The sequence below is a fragment of the Mustela lutreola genome, chromosome 5, assembly GCF_030435805.1.
Source record: "Mustela lutreola isolate mMusLut2 chromosome 5, mMusLut2.pri, whole genome shotgun sequence".
Classification (NCBI taxonomy): domain Eukaryota; kingdom Metazoa; phylum Chordata; class Mammalia; order Carnivora; family Mustelidae; genus Mustela; species Mustela lutreola.
Window position 1 is genome coordinate 46,262,619 of NC_081294.1, and position 18,874 is coordinate 46,281,492.

General features: G+C 39.4%; 1 long non-coding RNA gene across 1 annotated transcript; it reads left to right on the plus strand.

Moving 5' to 3' along the window:
* Positions 1-8,025: 8,025 nt before the first annotated feature.
* On the plus strand, positions 8,026-14,932 carry LOC131831822 (uncharacterized). The gene is made up of 2 exons (XR_009353815.1): positions 8,026-13,267; positions 13,479-14,932. It is a non-coding gene; the product is annotated as an uncharacterized LOC131831822 (long non-coding RNA).
* The last annotated feature ends 3,942 nt before the right edge of the window (positions 14,933-18,874 follow it).

Below are 18,874 nucleotides of genomic sequence, written 5' to 3' on the forward strand. Positions count from 1 at the left end.
GCAGAGGCTTTAACCCACTGAGCCACAGGTGCCCCTATCCATTCATCTCTTGATGGACATCTAGGTTCTTTCTGTAGTTTGGCTATCGTGGACATTGCTGCTATTAAACATTCAGGTGCTCGTGCCCCTTTGAATCACTACATTCGTATCTTCCGGGTAAATACCCAGTAGTGTGATTGCTGAGTCGTAGGGTAGCTCTATTTTCAACTCTTTGAGGAAACTCCATGCTGTTTTCCAGAGTGGCTGCACTGACAGTGTAGGAGGGTTCCCCTTTCTCTGCATCCTCGCCAGCGTCTGTCATTTCCTGACTTGTTAATTTTAGCCATTCTGACTGATGTGAGGTCATATCTCATGGTGGTTTTGATTTGTATTTCCCTGATGCCAGGTGATGTGGAGCACTTCTTCATGTGTCTCTTGGCCATCTGGATGTTTTCTTTGCAGAAATGTCTGTTCATGTCCTCTGCCCATTTCTTGATTGGATTATTTGTTCTTTGGGTGTTGAGTTTGGTAAATTCTTAATAGATTTTGGATACTAGCCCTTTATCTGATAGGTCATTTGTAAATATCCCATTTTGTCGGTTGTCTTTTGGTTTTGTTGACTGTTCCCTCTGCTGTGCAAAGCGTTTGATCTTGATGAAGTCCCAATAGTTCATTTTTGCCCTTGCTTCCCTTGCCTTTGGTGATATTTCTAGGAAGAAGTTGCTGCTGCTGAGGTCAAAGAGGTTGCTGCCTATGTTCTCCTCAAGGATTTTGATGGATTTCTTTCTCACACTGAGGTCCTTCATCCATTAGGAGTCTATTTTTGTGTGTGGTCTAAGGAGATGGTCCAGTTTCATTCTTCTTCATGTGGCCGTCCAATTTTCCCAACACCATTTGTTGAAGAGACTGTCTTTTTTCCATTGGACATTCTTTCCTGCTTTGTCGAAAATTAGTTGACCATAAAGTTGAGCTTCTATTTCTGGGCTCTCTAATTCTGTTCCATTGATCTATGTGTCTGTTTTTGTGCTAGTACCATACTGTCTTGATGATGAGAGCTTTGTAATAGAGCTTGAAGTCTGGAATTGTGATGCCACCAACTTTGGCTTTCTTTTTCAACATTCTTCTGGCTATTCGAGGTCTTTTCTGGTTCCATATAAATTTTAGGATTATTTGTTCCATTTCTTTGAAAAAAAAAAAAAGGATGGTATTTTGATAGGGATTGCATTAAACATGTAGATTGCTATAGGTAACATTGACATTTTCACAGTATTTGTTCTTCCAAACTATGAGCATGGAACATTTTCCCATTTCTTTGTGTCTTCCTCCATTTCTTTCATGAGTACTTTATAGTTTTCTGAGTACAGATTCTTTGCCTCTTTGGTTAGATTTATTCCTAGGTATCTTATGGTTTGGGGTGCAGTTGTAAATGGGATTGACTCCTTAATTTCTTTTTCTTATATCTTCTTGTTGGTGTATAGAAATGCAACTGATTTCTGTGAATTGATTTTATATCCTGACACTTTACTAAATTCCTGTACAAGTTGTAGCAGATTTGGAGTGGAGTCTTTTGAGTTTTCCACATAAAATATCATATCATCTGCAAAGAGTGATAGTTTGACTTCTTCTTTGCCGATTTGGATACCTTTAATTTCTTTTTGTTGTCTGAGTGCTGAGGCTAGGACTTCTAGTACTATTTTGAAGAGCAATGGTGATAATGGACATAGATGCCGTGTTCCTGACCTTAATGGAAAAGCTCTGTTTTTCCCCCATTGAGAATGATAGTTGCTGTGGGTTTCTCATAGATGGCTTTGATGATATTGAGGTATGTACCCTCTATTCCTACACTTTGAAGAGTTTTGATCAAGAAAGGATGCTGTACTTTGTCAAATACTTTTTTAGCACCTATTGAGGGGATCATATGGTTCTTATTCTTTCTTTTATTAATGTATTGTATCACATTGATTGGTTTGTGGATGTTGAACCAATCTTGCAGCCCAGGAATAAATCCCACTTGGTCATGGTGAGTAATCCTTTTAATGTACTATTGGATCCTATTGGCTAGTATTTTGGTGAGAATATTTGCATCTGTGTTCATCAAGGATATTGGTGTGTAATTCTCTCTTTTGATGGGGTCTTTGTCTGGTTTTGGGATCAAGGTAATGCTGGTCTCATGAAATGAGTTTGGAAGTTTTCCTTCCATTTCTATTTTTTGGAACATTTTCAGGAGAATAGGAATTAATTCTACTATAAGTGTTTGGTAGAATTCCCCTGGGAAGCCATCTGGCCCTGGGCTCTTGTTTGTTTGGAGATTTTTGATTACTGTTTCACTCTCCTGACTGGTTATGGGTCTGTTCAGGTTTTCTGTTTCTTCCTGGTTCAGTTGTGGTAGTTTATATGGCTCTAAGAATGCACCCATTTCTTCCAGATTGTCAAATTTGCTGTCATAGAGTTGCTCATATGTTCTTATAATTGTTTTATTTCTTCAGTATTGGTTGTAATCTCTCCTCTTTCATTCATGATTTTATTTATTTGGGTCCTTTCTCTTGTCTTTTTGATAAGTCTGGCCTGGAATTTATCAATCTTATTAATTATTTTAAAGAACCAGCTCCTAGTTTCATTGACTTTTTAATTGTTTTTTGGGTTTCTGTTTCATTGATTTCTGCTCTGATCTTTATTATTATCTTTATTATTTCTCTTCTGCCACGTTTATGCTTTCTTTGCTGTTCTTTCTCCAGCTTCTTTAGGTGTAGGGTTAGGTTGTGTATTTGAGACCTTCCTTGTTTCTTGAGAAAGGCTTGTGTCACTACATACTTTCCCTCAGGACTGCCATTGCTGTATCCCACAGATTTTGAACGGTTGTGTTTTCCATGAATTTTTTCAATTCTTCTTTAATTTCGTGGTTGACCCGTTCATTCTTTAGTAGGATGCTCTTTAGCCTCCATGTATTTGGGTTCTTTCCAGATTTCCTTTTGTGATTGAGTTCTAGCTTCAGAGCACTGTGGTCTGAAAATACGCAGGGAATGATCCCAATATTTTGGTACTGTTTGAGACCTGATTTGTGACCCAGGATGTGATCTGTTTTGGAGAATGTTCCATGTATATTCTGTTGCTTTGGGATGAAATGTTTTCAATATATCTGTGATGTCCATCTGGTCCAGTGTGTCAGTCAAGGCCTTTATTGATCTTTTGCTTGGATGATCTGTCCATTTCAGTGAAGGGCGTGTTAAAATGCCCTACTATTATTGTATTATTATAGATGTGTTTCTTTGATTTTGTTTTATTAATTGGTCTGTTAGTTGGCTGCTCCCATGTTAGGGGCATAGATATTTAAAATTGTTAGATCTTCTTGTTGGACAGACCTTTTGAGTATGATATAGTGTCTTTCCTCTTCTCTTATTATAGTCTTTGGCTTAAAAATCTAATTGATGTGATATAAGGATTGCCACCCCAGCTTTCTTCTGATGTCCATTGGCATGGTAAATTGTTTTCCACCCCCTCCCTTTAAATCTGGAGGTGTCTTTGGTTCTAAAATGAGCTTCTTGCAAACAGCATATTGATGGGTTTTGTTTTTTTATCCATTCTGATACCCTGTGTCTTTTGATTGGGGCATTTAGCCCATTAACATTCAGGGTAACTATTGAGAGATATGAATTTAGTGCCATTGTATTGCCTATAAGGTGACTGTTACTGTATATTGTCTCTGTTCCTTTCTGGACTACTACTTTTAGGCCCTCTCTTTGTGTAGAGGACCCCTTTCAATATTTCCTGTAGAGGTGGTTTGGTGTTTGCAAATTCTTTTAGTTTTTGTTTGTCCCGGAAGCTTTTTATCTCTCCTTCTATTTTCAGTGACAGTCAAGCTGGGTATAGTATTCTGGGCTGCATGTTTTTCTCATTTACTGCTCTGAATGTTCTTTCTGGCCTGTCATGTCAGATTCTGTCAGGTTCTTTCTGGCCTGTGGATAAGTCTGCTGCCAGTCTAACATTTTTACCATTGTGTGTCACAAACCTCTTGTCCTGAGATCCTTTCAGGATTTTCTCTTTGTCACTAAGAGTTGTAAATTTTCCTGTTAGATGACAGGGTGTGGACCTATTCTTATTGGCTTTCGGGGGGTTCTTTGTGCCTCCTGGATTTTGATGCTTGTTCCTTTTGCCATATTAGGGAAATCCTCTCCAATAGTTCTCTCCAATATACCTTCTGCTCCCCTCTCTCTTTCTTCTTCTTCTGGAATCCCAATTATTCTAATACTGTTTTGTCTAATGGTATCTCTTATCTCTCGAATTCTCCACTCGTAGTCCAGTAGTTGTTTGTCTCTCTTTTGCTCAGCTTCTTTATTCTCTGTCATTTGGTCTAATTCTTTCTTCTGCCTCATTTATCTTAGCAGTAAGAGCCTCCATTTTTCATTGCACCTCATTAATAGCTTTTTAAATTTCAGTTTGGTTAGATTTTGGTTCTTTTAGTTCTCCAGAAAGGGCTTTTATTTCTTCAGACAGGATTTCTCTAATATCTTCCATGCTTTTTTCAAGCCTAGATAGCACTTTGAGAATCATCATTCTGAACTCTAGATCTGGCGTATTACCAGTATCCGTATTGATTAGGTCCCTAGCCTTTGGTACTGCCTCTTGTTCTTTTTTTTTTTGTGGTGAGTTTTTCCACCTTGTCATTTTATCCAGATAAGAATATATGAACGAGAGTGTAAAATACTAAAAGGGTGGCAAAGACCGCAGAAATATGTGTGTTAATAAAATCAGAAGAGAACCCAAATTGTGGGGAGAAGATGGGGTAAAAAGAAGTTAAAAAATTAAAGAAAAAAATTAGACTATTGAATAGAACAGAGCCTCCCATTTGATTTTGGGTGTATTCTGGTCTCTTAGAAGAAACTACCTCCCAAAATTTTAAAGAAAAACATATATATATACATATAGATGTATATATATATATATATATATATATACACACACAGATATATAGCTATATATATATATACAACACACACACACACACACACAAAAGGGTAAACACTAAGGGATGAATATGACCGTAAAGGTGAAAATTTTAAAAAATTCTAAAAAGGAGTTGATAAGTTGGTTGGGAAAAGAAAGAAAAAGAAAGTGGAGAGAATTTGCTCAGGCTGCAGACTAGAGCAAAGCCCTGTGCTAGATTCAGGGTATGTTTTGATTATTAGAGGAAGTTGTATCCCAAAATTTTTAAAGAAAAAAACCCTATATGTATACAAAAAATAACGTTAGATACAATGAAGGATAAAATAGGAGTATAATGAAGTTCAAAAAAATTTTTTTTAAAGAAAGGTATTGTTAAGATAAACTAGTTAAAAAATGTTAAAAGAGGAAAGAGTAAAAGTTAAAAAAATAGAATAAAAAGAAAATGAAAAAAATAAAAATTTGATTAACTTTGCAAGACTAAGGAATCATGGGGAGAAAGGCATGAATTTCATGCTTTGCTTTCCTCTCTGGAATTCCACTGTTCTCCTTAATCAGTGAGCTTGGTCTTGGCTGTATGTTCTTGCTGATCTTCTGTGGGGCGGCCTGTTGTAGTGAGTCTCAAGTGTCTTTGCCTAAAGCGGAATTGCTCTACCCTTGCCAGGGCCAGGCTAAGTAACCTGCTCGGGTTTGCTCTTGAGAGTTTTTTTCCCCAAATGCTTTCCGTAGAGCTCTGGAGGATGGGAATGAAAATGGCGGCCTCCCAATATCCAGCCCAGAGGAGCTGAGAGCTTCTCAGTGTGCCCTCGGAGAAAAGCACTTGATCCACTTCCGTCTCATTGTTCTTTGGCCACGCTTGGCGCTCACTCGGCCTGTGACTAAGTGTTTCTGTCTCTGGCACACAGTCCCATTTGGAGTCTCTAAACCCAGCCAATTCCTGCTTCCTGAGCAGGAAGGTAAGTTTTTTCAGATCTGCCACTTGTGGGGTCCCTGCTCAAAGAGCAGTGTACTGACTGTGCCACAGATCAGTTTAAGGTAACCCTGAGCTGAGAGCTCATTCCTTGGCTCCGTCTCTGTAGCCAGCTTACCTGATCTAATACATGCAAGCTTTTCTACACTCAGACACCCCTGATCCTTTTGTGACCCCACAGCATTTGACACCACGCTGTCCCTGCGAGGGCTCCACCTCCACTTAGCCTCTGGACTGATGTCCATCAGTGGAGCAGACTTCTAAAAGTTCTGATTTTGTGCTTTGTTGCTCCACCGTTTGCTGCGAGCTGGCCCCTCCTGCCGTGGTCTCTCTTCCTGTTGCTTTGGATTCACTTCTTTGCAGATCCTACCTTTCAGAAAGTGTTCGATTTTCTTTGTCTAGAATTGTTACTCTTCTTCTCTTCGATCTCCTGTTAGATTTGTAGGTGTTCGGAATGGTTTGATAACTAACTGAACTCCTGTGACCTGATGTCATCTCAGCCTGCTACTCCTCCGCCATCTTGACTCCTCTTCTTTTAATTTTAATACAGACATTGTAATGATGATTTTAGTTGATTACGATGAATGGGCCCAATCACATATGTAGGTTTAAAATAGGAAATGTTTTTGGAGTAGATGAGCTTTCAGACAGATTCCAAAGCAGGAGAAAGTTGTGTAGGTGACATTAACACTTCTGGATTAGGCTCCTTTTCTTCTTTTTAAAAAAATTTTATTTATTTGATAGAGATCATAAGTAGAGTGGCAGGCAGAGAGAGAGGGGGAAGCAGGCTTCCCGCTGAGCAAAGAGCCAGATGCGGGGCTCGATCCCAGGACCTGAGATCATGACTTGAGCTGAAGGCAGAGGCTTAACCCACTGAGCTACCCACGCACCCCTAGGCTCCTTTTCTTAAGTCTCTGTCTCTGATGTAACTGTCAAGGGTCAGATCTCTGTATGAAAGAGATTTGTTTATTTTTAAGTCAAACCAGCCTACTGTGAATTTGAAATACCTTGGATGGAAGAGAAGAAATATCAGTAGGTGAATAACACTTGTGCATCAAGTAAAACATTTTTTTTTAGATTTTATTTTAATTCAAGTTAATTCACATATAGTGTATTATTGGTCACAGTGGTAGTATTTAGTGATTCATCATTTGCATATGACACCCAGTGCTTATTATTTCAAGTGCCCTTCTTAATGTCCATCCCCCAGTTACCCTATCTCCTTCAGCAACCCTCGATTTGTTCCCTATAGTTGAGTCTCTCATGGCTTATCTCCCTCTCTATGTTTGTCCTATTTTTTTTTCCTTCTCTTCCTCTGTGTTCATCTGTTTTGTTTCTTAAATTCCACATATGTTTTTGGGGTGTTGAATTTGATAAGTTCTTTATATATTTTGGATATTACCCCTTTATTTAGTAAATATCTTCTCCCACGCAAATATCTTCTCCCATTCTGTAGGTTGTCTTTTAGTTTTGTTGGTTGTTTCCTTTGCTGTGCAAAAGCTTTTTATCTGGGTGAAGTCCCAATAGTTCATTTTTGCTTTTGTTTCCCTTGCCTCTGAAGATGTAAGAAAAATGTAAGAATTACAGTAAGAAGATGTCTTGGCCAAGGTTAAAGAGATTGCTGCCTGTGTTCTCTAGGATTTTGATGGTTTCCTGTCTCACTTCTAGGTCTTTCATCCATTTTGAATTTTATTTTTGTATGGTGTAGGAAAGTGATTCAGTTTCATTGTTGTGAATGTGGTTCTCCAATTTTCCCAACACCATTTGTTGAAGAGACTGTCTTGTGTGTGTGTGTGTGTGTGTGTGTGTGTGTGTGTGTGTTGGCTATTCATTGCTGCTTAGTTTAAGATTGGTTGACCATAGAGTTGAGGTGTCTGTTTTTGTTCCTGTACCATACTATCTTGACAATTACAGCTTTGTAATACAGCTTGAAGTCTGTAATTGTGATGCCTCCAGCCTTGGTTTTCTTTTTCAATGTTCCTTTGGCAATTCAGGGTGGTTTCTGGTTCAGTGCACATTTCAGAATTGTTTGTTCTGGTCTGTGAAAGATGCTGGTGTTATTTTGATAGGGATTGCATTACTTGTGTAGATTGCTTTGAGTAGTACAATCATTTTAACAATATTTGTTCTTTCAATCCATGAGCATGGAATGTTTTTCCATTTCTTTGTGTCTTTTTCAGTTTCTTTTACTAGTGTTCTATAGTTTTCAGAGTATAGATCTTTTACCTCTTTGGTTAGCTTTATCCCTAGGTATCTTATGGGTTTTGGCCCAATTATAAATGGGATCAATTCCTTGATATCTCTTTCGTCTTCTTTACTATTAGTCTATAGAAATGCAACAGACCTCTGTGCGTTGATTTTATATCCTGCATCTTTGCTGAATTGTAACAGTTCTAGCAATTTTTTTGTTGGAGTCTTTTGGTTTTTCTACACAGAGTATCATGTCTTCTGGGAAGAGTGAAAGTTTAACTTCTTCCTTGCTGATCTGGATGCCTTTTATTTCTTTTTGTTTTCTGATTGCTGAGGCTAGGACTTCTGGTACTATGTTGAACAACAGTGGTGAGAATGGACATCCCTGTCATGTTCCTGATGTTGGGGAAGTGTTCTCAGTTTTTCCCCATTGAGGATGATATTAGCTGTGGGTCTTTTGCATATGGCCTTTATGATGTTGAGGTAGGTTCCTTATATCCATACTTTCTTGAGGGTTTTTATCAGGAAAGGATGCTGTATTTTGTTGGATGCTTTTTCTGCACCTGTTGAGAAGATCATATGATTCTTGTCCTTTTAATAGTGTGGTGTATCACATTGATTGATTTGCAGATGTTGAACCACCCCTGCAAACCAGGAATAAATCCCATTTGGTTGTGAATAATCCTTTCAATGTACTGTTGGATCCTACTAGCTAGTATCTCGCTGAGAATTTTTGCATCCATGTTCATCAGGGATACTGATATGTAATTCTTCTTTTTAGTGGGGTCTTTGTCTGGTTTTGGGATCAGGGTAATGCTGGCCTCATAGAATGACTTTAGAAGTTTTCCTTCTATTTCTATTTTAAGAAACAGTTTTGCAAGAATAAATATTAAGTCTTCTTTAAATGTTTGGTTGAATATCCTTGGGAAGCCATCTGGCCCTAGACTCCTGTTTCTTGGGAGATTTTTGATGAGTGATTCAATTTCTTTGCTGATTATGGATCTGTTCGGATTTTATATTTCTCCTCGTTTCAGTTTAAATATACATGTTTCTAGGAATTTGTCCATATCTTCCAGGTTGCCTAATTTATTGGCATAAAATTTCTTATGGTTTTTTCTTATATTTGTTTGTATTTCTGTGGTGTTAGTTGTGATTGCTCCTCTTCCTTTCATGATTTTATTTATTTGGGTCCTTTCTCTTTTCTTTTTGATAAGTCTAGCTAGGGGTTTATCAGTCTTGTTAATTCTTTCAAAGAACCAGCTCCTAGTTTTGTTGATCTGTTCTATTGTTTTGTTTTGTTTTTTTATTTCTGTATCATTGATTTCTGCTCTTATCTTTATTTTTTCCCTTCTGCTACGTTTAGGTGTTTTTTGTTTTTTGTTTTTGTTTTTGTTTTGTTTTGTTTTTTTTCCCTTGGCTGTTCTTTTTCTAGCTCCTTTAGGTGTAAGGTTAGATTGTGTATTTGAGACTTTCTTGCTTCTTGAGAAAGGTCTGTGTTGATATATACTTCCCTCTTAGGGACTGCTTTTACCACATCCCAAAAGTCTTGGACTGTTGTATTTTCATTTTCATTTGCTTCCATGTATTTTTAAAATCCTTTAATTTCCTGGTTGACCCACTCATTCTTTGGTAGGAGGTTCATTAACCTCATGTATTATGGTCCTTCCAAATTTTTTCTTGTGGTTAACTTCAGTTCAGTTTTATAGCATTGTGGTCTAAAAATATGCATGGTATGATCTTAGTCTTTCTGTACTGGTTGAGGCCTGATTTGTGACCCAGTATGTAATCTATTCTGGATAATATTGGAGATGTGCACTTGAAAAGAATGTATATTCTGCTGCTTTAGGATGAATGCTCTAAATATGTCTGTTAAATCCATCTGATCCAGTGAGCCATTTAAAGCCCATGTTTCCTTGTTGAGCTTCTGCTTAAATGATCTGTCCATTGCTGTGAGTAGGGCATTAAAGTTCCCTACTATTACTGTATTTTCATCAGTGAGTTTAAGTTTGCTTTTAATTGACTCATATATTTGGCTGTTCTCAAGGGCATAAGTATTTACAATTGTTAGATATTTTTTGGATAGACACTTGATTATGATATAATGCCTTTCTTCATCTCTTATTATAGTCTTTGGTTTAAAATATAGTTTGTCTAGGGGAGCCTGGGTGGCTCAGTGGGTTAAAGCCTCTGTCTTTAGCTCAGGTCATGATCCCAAGGTGCTAGGATTGAGCCCCGCATCCGGCTCTCTGCTCAGCAGGGAGCCTGCTTCCTCCCCCCTCTCTCTGCCTGCCTCTCTGCCTACTTGTGATCTCTGTCAAATAATAAATAAAATCTTAAAAAAAATTTAAAATCCAGTTTGTCTGATATAAGGTTGGCTACTCCAGCTTTCTTTTGATGTCAATTAGCACGATAAGTTGTTCTACACTCCCTCACTTTCAGTCTGGAGGTGTCTTTTGGTCTAAAATGAGTCTCATTAGATGGGTCTTTTTTTTTTTTTTTAATCCATTGTGATACCCTATATCTTTTGATTGGAGCATTTAGTCCATTTACATTCAGAGTAACTATTGAAGGATATGAATTTAGTGCTATTGTATTATCTGTAAAAGTCCCTGTTCCTATAGATTGTCTCCGTGCCTTTCTAGTCTTTGTTGCATTAGGCCTCTTTTTCCTACTCAAAGGGTCCCATTTAGTATTTCTTACAGAGCTGGTTTAGTGTTCATGAATTCCTTTAGTTTTTGCTTGTCTTAGAAACTCTTTATCTCTCTGTCTAGTCTGAATGATAGCCTTATTGGATAGAGTATTCTTGGCTGCATGTTTTTCCCATTTAGCACATTGAATGTATCATGCCAGTCATTTCTGGCATGCCAGGTCTCTCTGGACAGGTCTGCTGCCAGTCTGTGTGTCTACCTTTGTAGCTTAAGGACTTTCTTTCCCTAGATGCTTTCAGAATTCTCTCTTTACATTTGTATTTTGCAGGTTTCACCAGGATATGTCTTGGAGTTGACCTGTTTTTGTTTATTTTGATGGGAGTTCTCTGTGTCTCTTGGACTTGAATGCTTATTTCCTTCCCCAGATTAGGGATGTTATCAGCCATAATTTGTTCAAATAAACCTGCCCTTTTTGCTACTCTTCTTCTTCTGGGACTCCTGTGATAGATATATTTTGCTTTATGAAATTGCTGAATTCCCTAAGTCTGTATTTGTGATCTAATAGTTTTCTTTTCCCTCTTCTTTTCAGCTTCATTATTTCCCATAATTTTATCTTGTATATCACCTATTCGATCCTCTGCTTCATCCATCTTCATTGAGATTATATCCAGTGAGTTTTGCTTCTCAGTTATACCATTTTAAAAATTTCAACCTGACTAGTTGTTAGGTCTTTTATGCCTATAGGCATAAAAGGGTTTCTCTGTCTTCTTTGCTTTTTTCAAGTCCAGCTAGTAGTCTTTTGACTGTTGATCTAAATTCTTATTCAGATATATTGCTTATATCTGTTTTCAGGAAGTCCTTGCCTGTGATACCTTCATGACCTTTCTTTTGGGGAGAATTCCTCCATCTTGTCATTTTGGCTAAGTTTCTTTCTTTTGTGTTATCATTAAAACTTGTTATACTTCCTGCACCTCAGAGTAATGTTATGTTGAAAAAGGGTCATACACTGTCCAGGGCCTGGCACTTCAGGAAGTGTTTCTGGTGTATACTGTGTGCACTCTGCTGTTGTGTTTTGGCTGCTCTTTCCTATGGGTCCATCCTCTGCAGAGTTCCTCCTTACTTGCAGTGGGGAGTGCCTGGACCTTCATCTAGGTGTGGTTTGATTTGCTGGTTGAAAAAGGCCTGGAAAAAAGGAAAGGAAAAGAAAAAAGAGAGAGGGAGAGGGAGAGAGAGAGAGAGAGAGAAAGGAAAGAAAAGCCTTTAAAACAAAAAGAGGAAAGGAAAGGGAATGAAAAAACAAACAAGCAAACAAACCAGACATTGAAAAAATAAACACAAAAACACTGTAAGCCTGATTCCAAAGAAAAGGAAAGAAAAAAAATAAAAATAATAAAAGAAGTCTATTTCCAAAAAGAGAAAGAGATAGAAGGAAATGAGAAAGCAAACTAACAAACACACAAAAAACTATAAGCCTGATTCCAAAGGAAGAAGAAAAAAGAAAAAAAAAAAATCCAGCCTCATCCCATTTCCCCCAGAACTGAAGGGGATGCTGTACGGCACTGTATGACCAGTAGACATGGGGCGTGGGCTGCTGCCTGCATTGTTTTTCTTGGGGGGAAGCTCCTTATGCTGGCTCAGAGTCAATCCTGCCCCAGTAAAAACAGCACTTGTCAAGCCAGGGCAGGGGAGTGGGGAAAGCTCAGGGTTTGAGCGGCTCTTACCTCCACTGGGGTCTGCTGAGTTGTTCTCTGATGTCCCACCATGTTGGTAGAGCAGTAAATTGGCACCACCTCACTCTTTTCTCCCTGGACAGGGGATCTCATACCCCCTACCTATCCCCATGAAGTTCGGGAAACCGTCACAGAAAAGAAAGGGCCCACTCTCCTGCATTTATCTCCAGTGGCTGGGATTCAAAACTCCAAATCTTAAAGGAGCCCACACTGCTCAGATTCTGCTCCCTCAACTGGGTTAGAGGCTTGTTGACTCTAACACCCTTTGTTCCAGAAAAGACAGTCCCCCATCCTGCGTGATGCATGGATTCTATGCTGAGGCACCACCAAAAGCAGCTACCATGTTTTTCAGCCTCTGCACGTGCCTTTGTTTGCTGCCGCTGAAAGGCCATTTTCTGGGACCTCCAGGGTCTTTGGTCCTTGGAGAGGCAATATACCCTCTTCCAAATGTACTCCAGGAAGGAGAGCTGCTTTCCCAGTGCGACCCCAGAGGTCCCTACACCACTTCATGTGGGCAACCTGGCCAGAGCCCACCTTCCAAGTAAGGGACTTGAATGAATTGTTATTTTCACTTATGTCCCAAGGAGACTCATGAAAATTCCACTCTGGAAAGCAAGGGATGGCAATATTAAACAAAGTGGAACGTAAGGAAAAGGCATTACATAAAACTAAAAGGGTTGTTGAGAACACATATTGAGGACATACTCTGCAGTCAATTTGAGAGAATTTCTAAGCCTCTTGATGGTCATTGATAAATCCCAAGTATCTATAGTGGACTCCAGGATAAGAAATTCTCATTTGAGGGCTCCTGGGTGGCTCAGTGGGTTAAGCCGCTGCCTTCGGCTCAGGTCATGATCTCAGGGTCCTGGGATCGAGTCCCACATCGGGCTCTCTGCTTGGCAGGGAGCCTGCTTCCCTCTCTCTCTCTCTGCCTGCCTCTCTGTCTACTGTGATCTCTCTCTGTCAAATAAATAAATAAAATCTTTAAAAAAAAAAAAGAAATTCTCATTTGAATGATTTAAGTTTATTTATCTATCTGGCCACAGTTCTTTGCTCTTTCCCTATATACATGCAACTTGCAATGTGACTTTGCAGGTCCTCTTATTATTAAGTGACCTCTTGAACTTGGGCTGACTTTGTGACTTCTTTAGGGAGTAGAATGTGCCAGAAGTGACAGTTTGCTGTTTCCAGTCTAGGCCTTCTGTGCTTCCTCTTTCTTTCTTAGACCTCTGCTTCTGCCATCGTGACACGGCCAGGCTAAGCTGGGGGAGGATGAGAGACCACGGGGTAGAGTTCTGGGTTCCCAGCTTACAGCCAGCCAACCACTAGACATGCAAGAGAGCCCAGCCTACATCAGCACAGCTCTCTTCCTAACCAAAAACCTGTAATCAAGCATGAATGAATCCAGCTGAGACCATAAAAACCACCACAGCTGACGTATCAATTCATGAAGAGTAATAAGTTCTTACAGTATAAGCCACTGAGGTTTGAGGTGGTTACATAATAATAGCTGTGAGAACTATTTCAAACTTTGTACTCCAAAGAGAATACTTATCTGTATCAGATGGCTTTGATTTAGAAATCAATTTGTAAAATTGATTCCAGGCCTGTTACAAAGAAGACCTCAGTAGATTCTCCCAAATAAGAATTATGTAGACTACTTTTAAAAATCCTAATGCCTTAAAACTAGAAATTTTGTTCTTTTTAAGAAAATTTAAACATAATCTACTTGATAATGGAACACTCCTAACTCTTTGTTCTTTGACAAGAGAAGAAGAAAATTCCTGAAGTGAGTCCTATTAAGAAATGCAAATGATAAAATAGGTATGAGAAAGAGGCATAAAGCATGCAGAGAAGATGAAGAATCCTGTGTAGGAATGTTCTGGATGGTCCAGCCACAAACAGACTCCCTCTACTACAACAGGACTGTTCTAGTGGAAAGACGGCCCATGATGCTAGGACTCAATACCAGGATCCGTTGTAGCTACCCTAAAAGGGTCAGATGTCAGTGCACTGTGCTTTCTAAAATACATAGTCTCACAGTCTTTGACCACCTCCTCACATTGTTCTCTTTCTTTTCTGAATTTCTCATGGGTATAGATGATGGACAGGAATGTCATGACTTGAACCCTAGCTATAAGGGTGTCTAGAAAAGTACTTTTTAATTTTCTGTGCTCTTAAAGCATGTCCCCGTCCTCCAGCTAGAGACTACTGTAAACACAGTCATAACTGCACATGGTGGATTTTCCTAACTTGTTGCAGCAACGGAGAACACACATCCTATGGAACCATGAGGACCCCTCCACATGAGGGAGTTAGAACCTATTACAGGATTTGGCCTTTGGTTGGGTGATTTATGGAGGGTCCAAGGAACCAAAGATTCACTCTAGGTAGGATGCCATCAGAAAGTTATGTGTGGGGGGATTTTATGATCAAATATCTTAATAAATAAATTTTACATACAGGCAAACTATAAAGGAGGTCATTGGTAAAGAATTAACAGTCACTTATTTTAGACAAGAGAGGGGTACGTTTGGTATTTTGTGGGTGGCACAGTGACCTTATTTTTGTCTGTTTAGACAAAATTATGGTGTGGAATTCCTTTATCTCATTTAATCATGGTCTCAGAGTGACCCTGTCTGAGCTGGTATTATGTGAGATGGTTTATGGCCAACAGGAGAACAACATAGCTTACTGTTGAATGCCTAACCAGCTTCCAAATGTCAAAGGCTGCTCTTTTCTTTCTCAAGTGTGACCTTGGAGGGAACCAGAGTGGCTGCTGAGAAAGCAAATTTACTGTATTTGCCCCAGGTATCATTGTACTTAGTGGTGAAACTCTGGTGTTTCCCACCAAGGTCAAGTACAAGTCTAGTATACCTGCTATCCATAGTCATTTAATATTTCCCAGAAGCTGAGTGAAAGCAGTGAGACAAAATGAAATAAGAGAAAAATCTTCAGAATGGAGGAGATAAATTGTTACTTGCATATATTTGCCTACCTGGGGACCCAAGAAAAACAACCAAAAAATTATTAGAAATAAGGAGTTTAATAAGGCAGTTGGTTATAAAACCAGTACAAACAATCAGCACATCTTTTAAATGAGCAGGCATCAGTTAGAAAATACAATTTAAAAAAGACATTAAGATAGACAATATTTAGGAATAAACTTGACATAAGAAAAGTATGCAGAACCCATATAAATAAAACTAAAACTTCACTGGGAGACTTGAAGACTTAAATAAATGGAGGGCATAGCACATTCTTGGATGGCATAACTCAATAATTCTGCCATTTCAATTCTAATAAAAATGTCAAAAGTATTTTTTTAATTAGACAATATAATTCTAAGGTCACCTGGGAAGATTAATAAAAAGGCTGAAGAATTTTTGGAAGATTGAAGGGTGACTTACAATGCTAGAAAGAAAGATTTATTATCAAAGTAGCATGGTTCTTGTGTAAGAATAAAAATAGCCCCCCAACGAGGCTCAAGTATATACATTTGGTGCAGGATAAGCTGGGATTTAAATGTTCTTTAGCTTCTGCTTCAGATGTAGAAAGCTGTTAAAGCACATCGCTCCGGCCCTAACAATGAGGACACGATAGATAAACTACAAAATCTCGACTTCTGTTGAGCCTGGGAGGAGGGGTCAGCTGACCAGAAGAGACACCAGTCCCTCTGAGGTGAGGTGGGCTTCACAGCCTCTACACTCCCCTGGAGCATAAGAGGTGGAGGCACAGCCCTCCCTGTGGGGGTCAGAAAGCAGCAAAACCTGTAACCAGTAACCCTGTCAAATCTACTGGTGTGTTATATGCACACCCAGAATAGCTGAGGTAGCCAAGGAATTCACTCAGCGGGGAACCTTCCCACAGACTTCCACCAGGTGCTTGCCAGTAATACTGGGGCCAGGGACTGGCCGCCTCCAAGCCCTTCTTGGAGGTGCAGGTAGGGGAGAGGCAAGTCATGGTTGTTGGGGACACAGAATGCCGTGTACTTCCTTGCCTCCTTCTCTTGTAGGATCAAAAGACTTAGCTACCAGGAGTAAGGGCAGCAAACTCACTGGTTCACAGACTCAAAGTGAGGTGGGGCGCGAGGCCCTGCCCACTTCGCAGGAAGATGTTCCTTGGAAGCTTCCAGTCTCTAGGCGGGGTGGTGTCTCTCACTGCCAGGGCAGACAGACAGAGATGCTGAGCACGGTAGGTGCATGAAAGGCACTTGATAAAATGGAACATCCGTTTGTGATGTTCACAAACTCTCCGCAAACTAGAATTTCCTCTGTCTGATAAAGGATATCTACCAAAGCCCTGTAGCCAGCATCGTCCTTAGGGGTAAAAGACTGAACCTCTAAATCATGGCCCTCCATACAACGGAATACTGCTCATCAGTAAGAAGGGTGAATTGTTGATACAAGCAACAATACCGATGAACCTGAGAAGCATCCTGCTAAGTGAAGGAAGCCAGACTCAAGACTCCCTGCTGTGTGCTGATATGGGGTCAGTCACTGGGAAGAGGCAAAACTGTAGGGACCTCAAACAGATGCGTTGCTGCCAGGGGCCGGGGTGTGGGAGTGCGGGACTGACTACAAAAGGGCTCAAGTGAGTTTTGCGGGATGATGGGAATATTCCATCTCTATGTCCTGCTCCTGGTGGTGACGACAAAGGAAGAAAGGGTTGTGGCATACACCATGCCTCAATCATCATCAAACCACCTGAAGAAGAATAACTTCTGATTTCTCACATCTTAAAAGAAGATAACTTCTAAATAGATTATGGACATGATTGAAAAAAATCAAACCATTAATATACAGGAAATACAGGTGATGTATACATAGGGAATAAAAACGTAAAACACAACAAGGAAGTGAAGACCTTATCACAGTGATTATACATAGGATAGTGATTGCCCAGAGGTAAGGGGAGCGTGTCCTTGAGAACAGACCGGCTGCGGGAATCTCTTGTCTCTCCCTCCCCACCTCCCCTCTCCCCTCCCCCTCCCCTCTGTCTCTATCTCCACCTCAATAATACAGAAGATAGTTACATGGATGGTTGTCTTATGATCAGTTATCACTGTGCAGCCTGCTGTATATGTACCACATTTTATCATAGAAAAAAAGGTAAAATTGGGGTCCAAATGTAATTTTCTACATTTTACACACAGAGGATTTAGGCACTGAGAGGCCAAGTCTGTTAAAGATTAATTTCTCCCATTACCTAGTATGATTCTCTACTCCCAATCCGATGCTCCGCTAGCCAAAGCAGTCACACAGCTTAGCACAAGTTAGCAGACTCTGAATCTTATAAACCAAGGCCAGTTCAAGAGGACCTAGGTTACAGATATGAGATGGTTAATAAAAAAATGAACAAATGGTGCAATCTGAGTTAGAATGGTGGAAGCCTTTTAAACATCAAAGTAAAGGCAGAAGCCATAAAGGAAGAGATCAATAAATTCAACTACTCTCACATTAAAAATGACATACAAATTTTGAAGTATCAAAGCAAAATCAAAAGACAACATGCAATTGGGGAAAATATTTTTAAAATACATGGCAGATAGCAGGTTAACATTCTTGAAATCCAAAGAGTCCTTAAAATCAATAAAACCAATAGCAGAATAGGCAAGGAATACAGATAAGCCATTTTTAAGGAAAGGAATATATATTTTTAATAAGCCTTTAAAAATGTTCATTCTCTCTAGTAATCTAATAGTTGCACACTAAAATTGTGTACTCATCACACATTCAGTTGTCTAGGATTAGAGAGAACAGAAACACCTAGTACTGAGAGGTTAGAGAAAAGAGAGCACTCTGTAGCGTTTGGTAGAAGAACAGTTCAGCATCAAGAGCCTCAGAAATTCCGTATTCTTTGATTTACAGTTATGCTCAAAGATATTTATAATAGTGATAATTGGAAGTGACCTGAGACATTCCAGTGATGGGGAACTGGCTAGATTGTGTTACTTTTTTTGGCTCTTTCTAGCCGAAATGGCACCTCCGTGTGACGTAGAAAAGGCACCTCCTCCAGGAGATCTCACCCCATCCTGTCCCACAGCTGGTGCAGGCAGCAGCTCGTATCTTGGATACCATGGCTGATACTGCACAGGGTGGTGTCTTTGAATAATTTTGAATGACATAAGAATATGTTCACTATATACTATTAATCACATAAAATGTATGAAGTGCCAAGAATAGTTTCTGGAATGTAATAAAAGCTATTATTTTATTAATTTATTTTTATAGAAAACCTAGATTTATTTGCTAAACCATTTCAAAGACCAAACAGGGATCATCTGAAGTACTCTGAGGTCTTCATCCCCGTGTCACTTGTGGGTATGGAAACTAACCTTAGAGGTTAAACATTGAAGGCTATAACCTAAGAGGTTTCTAACAAAACAGATGGGCGAGACATGGTGAAAGGAGGCAAAA